Genomic DNA, 10,844 nt, shown 5'->3' with positions numbered 1-10,844 from the left:
TCCAGATGTTTTGGACTTCAACTCTCACAATCCCTAACAGCTGGTAGGCTGTTAGGAATTGTGGGAGCTGAAGTCCAAAACACCCGGAGGGCCGAAGTTTGCCCATGCCTGTTCTAGATTCATACAGTCAAACCCAATCTTATAGACTACTTTATGAGAAAAATAAGCAGAAAGAGAAAAAGATCTGGTGCAATAGTGTCAAAAATAAAAATACCGAGGATGTTACACAAACGCATCTGCAGGGGGAGCTGCTTGATTGAGAGCACACATCATTATCAGGTTTAGTCACACATAACAGGAATACTGTACATCATTACTTACAAATTCCCTCAACCCCCAGTATACTCGTTATACTCATTACTACAGAGAACATCTTTGCAGGATTGTTTCATATCCCTTTATTATCCTTTTGAGAGAATGCAAAGTACTGACAAGGACAAGCGTTGAAAGTGACTCATCCATGTACCATCCTCAAGGATTTTAGAACTTAAACGAGGCACACAGCTTTATAAAGCTAATATTTGATTATAGTCAGTGGAACTGAATTGCAAACTGATATACGCCAAAAACAGGACAAGCTGTTCTGCAAAGAAAACCATGGATGCGATGCCATTTGTAGCTTTTGAGCTGAAGTTGAAGTTAATTAGAGCCAAGATGCCAGAAACAGAAGGGACAATTCTGCAGTATGTGTGTGGCCGCTCCAAACATTAAGGGATAAAGCCTTTTGTATTTGTGAATTGCCTAACGAAAATGCTGCCTCTAGATGAATAATAACAATAATTACCTTGGAATGAAAGAAAATCCATTAGATGGGGTTAGAGTTTGCTAAAGATAAATGAGTTACTCAGGAATGAGGATGGCACCATTTATTATTATGGGCCATGCTTCTATAGCTTTGTTTATGATGCAAAGCTCTTGAATGAATTGAGTATGAAAACGCTGTCAAAGAGCCAAAGGAAATACAGTACTGAAATAAAATGAATCCCAACTTATTCAGGGCCAATATTTCTACTACATGAAGGAACATAAATAAGTCTCGGTGTAATGATCTGAATGCCGGACTAAGACACTGCAGTTTGAATCCTTACTTCATGGAAACCCATTGGGTGAACTTGGGGATATTTCACTCTCCCAGCCTCAGAGGAAGGCAAAAGCAACCCACCTATGAAGAAATCCTGCCAAGAACTCATGCCAGGTTCATCTTGAGGTCACAAGTCAGAAATGTCTTGATGGTACAAAACAAAAGACATGGCAATACTGGGTAATCTAAAGGAATGAATTCAACCGAAGGAGCAAGCACATGGAGCCAGCCAGTGTTTAATCTTTACTAGTGCATGCAAAGCTTTTGTAATCAGTTTTGTAATTACAGACTTGTAATTTGTACTTTTGTGCTTGCATTTGTACAATTTATGTACTGCATTTACAATAGTCATAGTGTTCATATACCATGTAGAGACTACAAACCACACTCTTCTCTGAAAGATTGCTAATGTTCATTAATTGCTCCTTGCTTTAATGAAAGCAAAGTCTAGCTCACAGCATTTTCCTTGACTAGAATTAGGCACAATACACAATGGGTCCTCTGGCTATGTTTGTGTTCATTAATATTTAGCAGGTTAACTCAAAAGATGCTATCAAATCCAAGAATTTTCATTGATAAAGGCAAAACCTTTAGATGTGCAATGAAAGAAAGTACAGGGAAAGATAGCACAAAGGAAATCCTTGTGGCTATTTATGTTCCTAATGTTAGGATTACTGTAAATCGTTACTCCGGGACAAATATTTCCTGTCCTCAGATACATTACTGAATGAAATGCATGTTATTCCAAGTAACAGTATTCCAGCCACAATGACTAAATCCTATGTTGTAGACATCTGTCTGTCTGTCTGTCTGTCTGTCTGTCTATCTATCTATCTATCTATCTATCTATCTATCTATCTATCTATCTATCTATCTATCTATCTATCTATTATATCTATAGCAAAAGGCAATGTTTGCATGTTTGTGGGCGACAGATTTCCAAGACAGTTCCAACTTCCAGAGAGCACACTGAACCCCAACCAATGACAGATCTGGACCACACTTGGCACGCAGAATCCCCATGACCAACAAAAAAATAAAAAAAAAATAAATGGAGGGGTTTGGTGAGACTGAACCACTATGGTGTGAGTTGTAGTTCACCCACATCCTTATGCATTTTCTAATGGGTTGTTGTTGTTTATTTGTTCAGTCGCTTCCAGCTTTTCATGACCTCATGAACCAACTCATGCCAGAGCTCCCTGTCGGCCATCACCACCCCCAGCTCCTTCAAGGTCAAGCCAGTCACTTCAAGGATACTGTCCATCCATCTAGCCCTTGGTCTGCCCTTCTTCCTTTTTCCTTCCATTTCCCCCAGCATCACTGTGTTCTCCAAGCTTTCCTGTCTTCTCATTATGTGGCCAAAGTACTCCATCTTTGCCTCCAATATCTAATTTCTAACGAGAGCATTCATAAAAAAACAAAAGCAAAGACTGACTTTTTCTAACAAACAGTGTTACAAATTACCTAACCTGGATATCTCCAGGTACCTAAGCTAGATAAAACTGACCAACTCAGTCTATTCACAGAAAATATTGAGTTCAATAATTTAAAGGATGTTGATTGGGTTTTCCACGCAAACTGCATTTAAATCAAAGCATGATGGTAATTTGCTCTTGAGACTTGACTTCTCTGATACTTCAGATTTGTGGATTACAGCAGATACCTGCATTACTTGGTAAGTCAAAATGTTTTGTCAGCAGTTCCAAACTGCAGCATCATCCCATCTTTCACTGAAGGTCACACTTTTATGTAGTTTCAATATTAAAACATTTGGGGATCTTGTAATTGTATCCAAATTGTACATGCAATTGTTTAAATGTGTTTTAAACAGTTCTACAGTTAATTTTTTTAAATAATAAGTTGCATTTCACTGTCATTCATTTTATTGTACAATGCGATCTTTTTATACAGGACAAAACAATTTTTAAAATATATAAGAAGTAAAACCTACCATACATTGTTTCCTTGTTGTTTCTTCTGGTGCATGAAAACTGTTAATGTGAAAAAGACAGCAAAGTGCATTCTAATTGCTTGCAGAGTGTTTCCTTCTTTCTGGAAATGTCCTCAATGAATAACTCATGGGTAATTTAATGGGGAGTAGTATTTAATGTTGTGCTTTTGCCACTGGAATAAAGAGACTTACCTCCCTCAAATGCTCCCAAAACCTATTCCAAAGAGCTAAGCGACGCTCCAAAGAAGGCATTCTGCATTGCAATAGAACTTCTGAGCAGGAATGCTATTATTGGCGTTATGCTTGATTCATCCCATATTTATATTTATAATAAAAGTGAAAGTATGTATGTATGTATGTGACTGGAGCTCCTACTTATACAGAGGTTCCCAGTTCCACAAACAGCTATGACCCACACCAATGAGGAGCCACTAAAGGCCCTCCCTCCAATGACATTGCAGGTTATAGAGAGCGCCATGAACAAGAGCCACCAACCCCTGCTAATGTCCTCCACAAACACAGTACTGCCCACCTGCCAAGTGAATGCTTTCATTTGAGGATAATTTTATCTTAGATTTTGTGTTTCCTCCACCACAGACATCTCAGTGTTTCTTACTCTGTCCATGTGATGCCTCATGGGCCTTGTAGTCCTGTGCCTAGTGTCACTGTGGTAGATGAGGATGAAAACATGGGGTTTTCTCCGGATCAACAGCCAGAGTCTTTCCAGATGCCTGATGTTCTTGTCCAAGAACCAATTAAAACTGACCTTGACCAACGCTCACCTCCCTTCGCTAGAAAGCAATCCTTCTCGGCAGATAGGGGAGTGAAAGAGAGAATTCGCAGGAGTGCCCGAATTGCTGCCAAGCAAGACACTGATTAGCCATGTTTCCCCTGGGAAAATCCAGAGAGTCTCACACCTGCAAGTTGGGTTTCGTTCCCTGTTCTCTAGGGAAAGAGAACGCTGGACGCCCGTTTGGCGGGAAACGAGACCCAGATAAAAGTATCGGGCTCTGTTGATTCTTTGCGGAGACAGCAGCTCAGCTTCGGGAGTGAATTCCATGTTTCCAGCCTAGTGTGGACTTTGCTAAGTCCGCAATCCAGTTTCCTTGCCTCGCCTGTTCAAGTATCCAAGAATTGCCTTTCTTTGCTCTCAGCCACGGATTTTGTTCTTAGAATTAAGTTTTTGGACTACCTTGCCTTGTTTTGAACCACGGACCTTGTTTCCTAGATCCAAGCCTTATTCCCAGCCTTCTTGTGGATTTACCTTGTGCCTTGAAAGACTTTGGACAATTCCCCACACTATTGCCTGGCAATAGTGTGTGTTTCGGTTATTGGATTTTACCTTTGAACTCTAATATCATTTATTGGACAAACTATTCCTGGACTATTTTAGGCCTCATTTGAAAGGTCTGTTTCTGGACTATATTCTCTACTTGCTTTTATCCTTCTTATATATTTCCTTAATAAAGATATTAGATAGTTTTATTGGCCTCCGTGTTTGTTTCTTGGTGCTCCGCTGCCTCTGGTGTGTGACAGTCCATTGCTGTGGAATTTGCATGATCCACCCACTGCCTCTCCCATAACCCTTTCCTACTTCCTCTGGCGCACAGAAAACAGAGTAAAATTGATCAGCAATTGAACATACTGGAGCGGGTTGGGGGACTGACTCAACATGATGGAAGTTGTAGTTCACCCTGCATCAAGACAGAGCACTGTGACTCCCACCGACAATGGAGCTGGACCAAATTTGACACACAGAATCCCCATGACCAATGCAAAATACTGGAGAGGGTTGGGAGGAATTGACCTTGATTTATAAAAGTTGTAGTTCATCTACATTCAGAGAGCACTGTGAACCCAAATGATGACCGATCTGGACCAAATTTTACACACATACCTGATATGCCCAAATTTGAATACTGGTGGGGGTTGGGGAAAATTGACCTAACCATTGGGGAATTGTAGTTCGCCTACATCCAGAGAGCACTGTGAACCCAAACGACAATGGATCTGGACCAAACTTGGCACCCATACCTGATACACCCAAATTTGAATATTGGAGGCATTTGGAGGGGGGGTAGCCCTTGATTTTGGGGAGTTGTAGTTCACTTCCATCCATAGAAACTGTGACCCCATTGATGATGGACCTGGATCAAACTTGACACACAGAACCCCCATGAGCAACTGAACATACTGGAGCAGTTTTGGGGGAACCGACCTTGATTTCTAGGAGCTGTAGTTCACTTACATTCAGAGACACTGTGATCCTCACCGACAATAGACAGGGGCCAAACTTGGCACAAAGAACCTCCATGACCAATTGAACCTACTGGAGGGGTTTGAGGGGACTGACCACCATGGTGGGAGTTGTAGTTCATCCTGCAGCCACAGAGCACACCGAGCCCCACCAATGACATATCTGCAGCAAACTTGCCACACATGTCCAACATGACCAACTTTAAGTACTGGTGGAGTTTGAGAGGGTTAACCTGGCCAATGTGTGTTGTAGTTCACTCACAACCTTATGCATGTTCTTAATGGGACCATTCATCAAATTTTAAAAATGACATTTCCAAATAACCTTGGCATCACAGGTACCCAAGCTAGTTTATAATAAAATTTCCTTGTGCCATAAAAGTGTTACAATTTTAATGTGAAAGCCTGTTGTGATTTCTAGAAATGAGTGGATAATGAATAATTGACCACAAACCCCTAGTTTATGGAAGATGTATATCCTATTTTTTATTAATACCCATGACAGCTTACATAAAAAGCCTGTACGTACATACACACATCTCCTATAACAAAGTAAAAGCATAATACATATGCTCTCATAACAGCAGCATTGAATTGGTATAAAAAGTCATTTGTGCTCAGAATTTGCAGGCTTTAATGAAGTTTTCATCGGGCAGCCAAAAGGCATTAAAGAAGTTACATGGTGAATCATAGAATAATAGAGTTGGAAGAGACCACATGGTATCCCTGGCAGATGACCATCCAGCCTGTTCAAAATCTTCCAAGGAAGGAGCCTCCACCACACTCTGAGGCAGAGAGTTCCATTGCTGAAGAGCTCTTACAGTCAGGAAGTTCTTCCTAATGGTCAGGTGCAATCTCCTTTCCTGAACCTTTTAGAGGAGGATATTTCACATTCACACCAATTGACCTTGCAAATACAGTGGCCCTTGAAATAAGGCCTCCTTCAAATTATGAGTTTCACATATAGACAGGTCCACATATGAAGATTAAACATGCACTACTCAAGTCTTTGCAGCATTCAAATGTTTGTGTTGCTCTGACCTCCCAGTTGCGTGTTAAGGTCATTTCCCTAAATCTGAATGGAAACAAGGAAGTGTTAAACTTGGTTAATCAGTAATTTTGAAGCATTTTCTGGTACTCTTCCAAGATCTCCTAACAAATGAGTTTGTTTCTTCCCAGTTATTTTTATTCTGCTCATCTTCTGCTATTAGGAATGACAAATAAATTACTGGTATATTGTCACACTTTCCTTTTTGCAGATAAAGACGAAATGGTCCTTCATCCCATTTCTACTATAGGCATAAACAAAGAGGTGGTTCTTCCATTATTCAATTATATTACTCACTTTAGCCTTAGATCAACTTAAACTATGGCCTGTATTTATATTTCTACAATGCATTACATGAAAAAGTTTTCTGTTGCAAAAACATTCCTCCAAAGTGAACATTGCTAAAAATGCTGACATATCAAAGTCATGAAAATCCACATGCCACTTTTTAGTCTCATTTAATGCTGCCAGTCATTTTGTTAGTTCCCCTGAATAACCCTCCTTCCATGAAGTGCTTGCAGAACCTGTTATTTACTATAAAGGTAAACGCACGATGCCAGCCACATACCTATATAATTTTGTTTTATTTGAATTTTGTACACAGTTCTCAGCTGGACTTTTCAGCACTTTCATAGTTTATAGTTTATCCATCTGAGATAAATGCTAAGGAGAAAAAAACATAGTACATGCAAATGGCTTTCAAGAAGAATAGCAGTCTCTTTTAAAGGAAAATCAGCTTCTAAGTGGCAAAGTGTATGTGTCTATATGCGTGAGTGCTTCTCACTGCACTAATGTTCAAATCTCTGTTAATTTCATAAAAAGTACACTGTGGCTTTTTTATGCACTTTTGAAAGTTGTTTGCATCTAATTGAGCAACTTAGTTGGAAATGCTGTCCAACTGAAATTAAACCTAATATGAAACAAAGGCCCCTTCCACACAGCTGAATATAATCCCCCATTTTCTGCTTTGAACTGGAATATATGGCAGTGTGGACTCAGATAACCAAGTTCAAAGCAGATATTGTGGGATTTTCTACCTTGATATTCTGGGTTATATGGCTGTGTGGAAGGGCCCTAAGAATACGGTAATAGAAAGAAGATAAAAATATAGAAATACATAACTCAGAAAAAATGAAGATATATATTAATAAGTATAACAAAAGAAACAATACTTCTTGGCGATCAACAGAAAATAATAGTCATAGCTTATTTTCGGGATAAATGTGCATACATATGCAGTCGAACAAAAAGTCAGCAATTAACCCTGCAATTCAACAGATTTGGGTCCCTTACACACAGCTGTATAAAATCCACATTGAACTGGATTATATGACAGTGTGGACTCAGATAACCCGGTTTTAAGCAGGTATTATGGATCATCTGCCTTGATATTCTGGCTGTTTGGAAGAGCCATAGTTTTCATATAGACGGATAACAGTTTATACTCAGATAGTTGACACTTTGAAGTTCCCATCCAGATATTCCCTTATTCCTGAAGCCACTCTTCTGAAAGTTGGAAGAGGATACCAAAATAATTACAGTGAATATTTACTATGGAAACTTGCTGTCAAAACAGTTCCTAAATCACTTACTACACTGGCTTCTTTCTGATATCTCAATACACAGGGCTCTTTTCCGCTGTCTGCAGCAATTAAGCATTATAAGGCAGCTGCAAGCTAAATTAGCCCAAGCAGCCCAGAGCATCTAAAAAATGTTGACCAGATCACTTCAGCTGCAGGTGAATTGCTGTAAGAGAGGCCTGTTGTTGTTTTTTTTCTCCAGAATGCAAGAAAATATTAGAACATACTAAATACTGCACTCTATTATCCAGCATCTTGTCCCACAGCCCCAAGAGAAGCCCACAAGCAGGTCAAGAATGCAATGACCATGTGGCTGAGTAGCCATTGACTGGACTGTTGTTATTTTGTGCTTTCAAATCATTTCTGACTTATGAAACACTAAGAGTTTTCTGGGGTTATGAACTTAGAAAGGGTTTTTTGGGACTGTTTCCAACTCATAGTGACCCAAAAGTAACCCTACCACGGGGTAAGAGCTTATTACTGGGTCATCCTAAAGATGTTAAGAGTTTCTCCCACTTCTGGTGACCCCATCAGGGGTTTTCTGAGGCTAAGAGTATTTCAAACTTATAGGGACCCTAGAAGGTGACTCTATCAGGATTTTTTGCGGCCAAGATTGTTTCCAACATATGGCAAGTTTTTCTAGGGCCAAGAGTGATTCTAACTTCTAGTGATCCCAAAAACAACCCTATAATAAACTAAAAATGTTGCCTGCTTATGGTGACCCTAAAGTGACCTTATCAGGGGTTTCTGGGGTTAAGACCGTTTCTGACTTATGGTGACCCTAAAATGACCTTATCATAAGGTTTTCTGGAAGTAACTGTATTTCTGACATATAACACCCCTAAAGTGACCCTATTGTGAAATTTTATGGGGCTATGAATGTTTTTGACTTATGAGGACCCTAAAGCAACCTTATCACCAGGTTTTCTTGGGCTATATATCCCACATATACTACCCATCACAGAATTTTATGGAGGAGAAATGTTTCTGACCTATGTTGACTCTATCAGGGATGACCTTAAACTGACCTATCACAGTGCTTTCTGAGGCTAAATGTGTTTCCCACTTATGATGACCCTAAAGCAACCCTGTTATGAGGTTTTGTGCAACAAAACATGTTTCCCACATATGGCAACACAAAAGTGACCCTATGATGGGGTTTTTGGGGGCTACTAGAGTTTCTCACTTATGGTGCCCCTAACCCAGCCTTATCACAGGGATTCATTGGGCTAATGTCACTAAGAGCAACCCGGTCACAGGGTTTCATGGATGTGAAAGTGTTTGACTTATGGTGACCTGATCATGGGTTTTTTTAAGGATAAAGTGACCCCAGCATGGGATTTTCTGGGGTTAAAGGTGTTTCTAAATTATGATGACCCTAAGTGACCTTATCACTGGGTTTCTGGGGCTGAGGGTTTATCCCACTCATAGCAGCTCTATCACAGGGTTCTTTAGAAGTCAAAACATTTCCTATTTATGTGACCCTAATGTGACCCTGTCTGGGGATTTCTGGAGCTAATAATAATAATAATCATCATCATCATCATCTTTATTTCTAGGCTGCCTTCTCTCCCAGAAGGGACTCTGGGCAGTTTACACACAGAAAAAAAGACAAACATTCAATGCCCAAAATAATACAAGTACAACAAAAATCAAAGTAATTCACAATAATAACAACTGTACATTTGTAGCAAAAGAATTAAAACAGTATAAAATATTCCAATAGACATGACAACACTAATAACATGATTTAACATTAAGACATATACCCTGTAAGACAATTAAAATACATTAGAAGGACAAGAAAGATCCACCATAATCAGAGTAAGCCGTTTTATCCTGAAAGCTATCAAGAAAAGAGCACATTTCCTGAAAGAAGAATCAGGAAAATAAGATTTTGACGGCAAACAGAAGGTCAGCTGCTGTCCTCCCATCCTTTTTGCCTTGTTTTTATTTATGTTGCACTTTGAAATGGTCATATGACTGGTCAAACAAATAAATTATTATTATTACATTAGAAATGGCTATAATAGGTATTCACTTAAAATATGTCATAGCTGCCATGTTAGCCAGAAATCTGATGGAATTAATTTAAAAGAGACCTAGTCTTCTTCCTCTCCATATACTGAAGTGCATAAGTGTATTTTCAAGAGATTTTTAAAGGAGGGGGGGGGGGGGGCATTTTTATTCCTGTAGAGAGAGTCGAAGAGTTTTTTACCCACTCATGATGACCCTAAACGAACCTTATTACCGGGTTGTCTGGGGCAAATAATCTATCTCACTTACAGGGTTTTCTAGGGGTCAAAGTGTTTCTGACCTATGGTGACCCTAAAGCAACCTAAGAGCATCTCCCACATAGAGTGACCTTAAAGGGACCTTATGGCTGGGTTTTATGGAAGTGAGGACGATTTTGATTATCATGGTGAAAGTGTTTCTCACTATGGTGACTTTAACACAGGCATGGGCAAATTTGGGCTCTTCAAGGGTTTGGACTCCAGCTCCCACCATTCCTGACAGCCTCAGGCCCCTTCCTTTTCCCCCTCAGCCGCTTAAGCGGCTGAGGGGGAAAAGGAAGGGGCCTGAGGCTGTCAGGAATGGTGGGAGCTGGAATCCAAACCCCTGAAGGGCCCAAATTTGCCCATGCCTGCCCTAAAGCGACCTTCTCTGGAAGTCAAGGCGCTCCTGACTCCTTATCAGGGCTTCCCTGTCCTTAAGAGCATTTCCCACTGAGGGCGAGCCTTATCTGGGGTCTCCTGAGGCCGAGGGCGCGAAACCTCGCTTCGGGTCACGCGTGGGTCGCTTCTCCAGAGTCTATTGCCTGTTTCCTCTAGAACAAGCCCGCCCTGCTCCTCCTCCTCCTCCCCCTCCCCGCCCCAAAGGGTTTCCCTTTTCCTTTTCCTTCCCTTCCTTTCCCGCGTGGGAGGGATG

The 10,844-nt window shown here is 40.4% G+C and overlaps 1 long non-coding RNA gene across 1 annotated transcript; it reads right to left on the bottom strand.

Annotated features, from left to right (window-relative positions):
- Positions 1-5,748: 5,748 nt before the first annotated feature.
- On the bottom strand, positions 5,749-10,791 carry LOC134298832 (uncharacterized). The gene is made up of 2 exons (XR_010005928.1): positions 6,905-10,791; positions 5,749-6,363 (listed from the first exon to the last, which is right to left on the bottom strand). It is a non-coding gene; the product is annotated as an uncharacterized LOC134298832 (long non-coding RNA).
- Between the last annotated feature and the right edge of the window lie 53 nt (positions 10,792-10,844).

This window comes from Anolis carolinensis, chromosome 4, assembly GCF_035594765.1.
Source record: "Anolis carolinensis isolate JA03-04 chromosome 4, rAnoCar3.1.pri, whole genome shotgun sequence".
Lineage (NCBI taxonomy): Eukaryota > Metazoa > Chordata > Lepidosauria > Squamata > Dactyloidae > Anolis > Anolis carolinensis.
The sequence above is the reverse complement of the archived record's forward strand: the minus strand, read 5'-3'. Positions and strand labels throughout refer to the sequence as shown.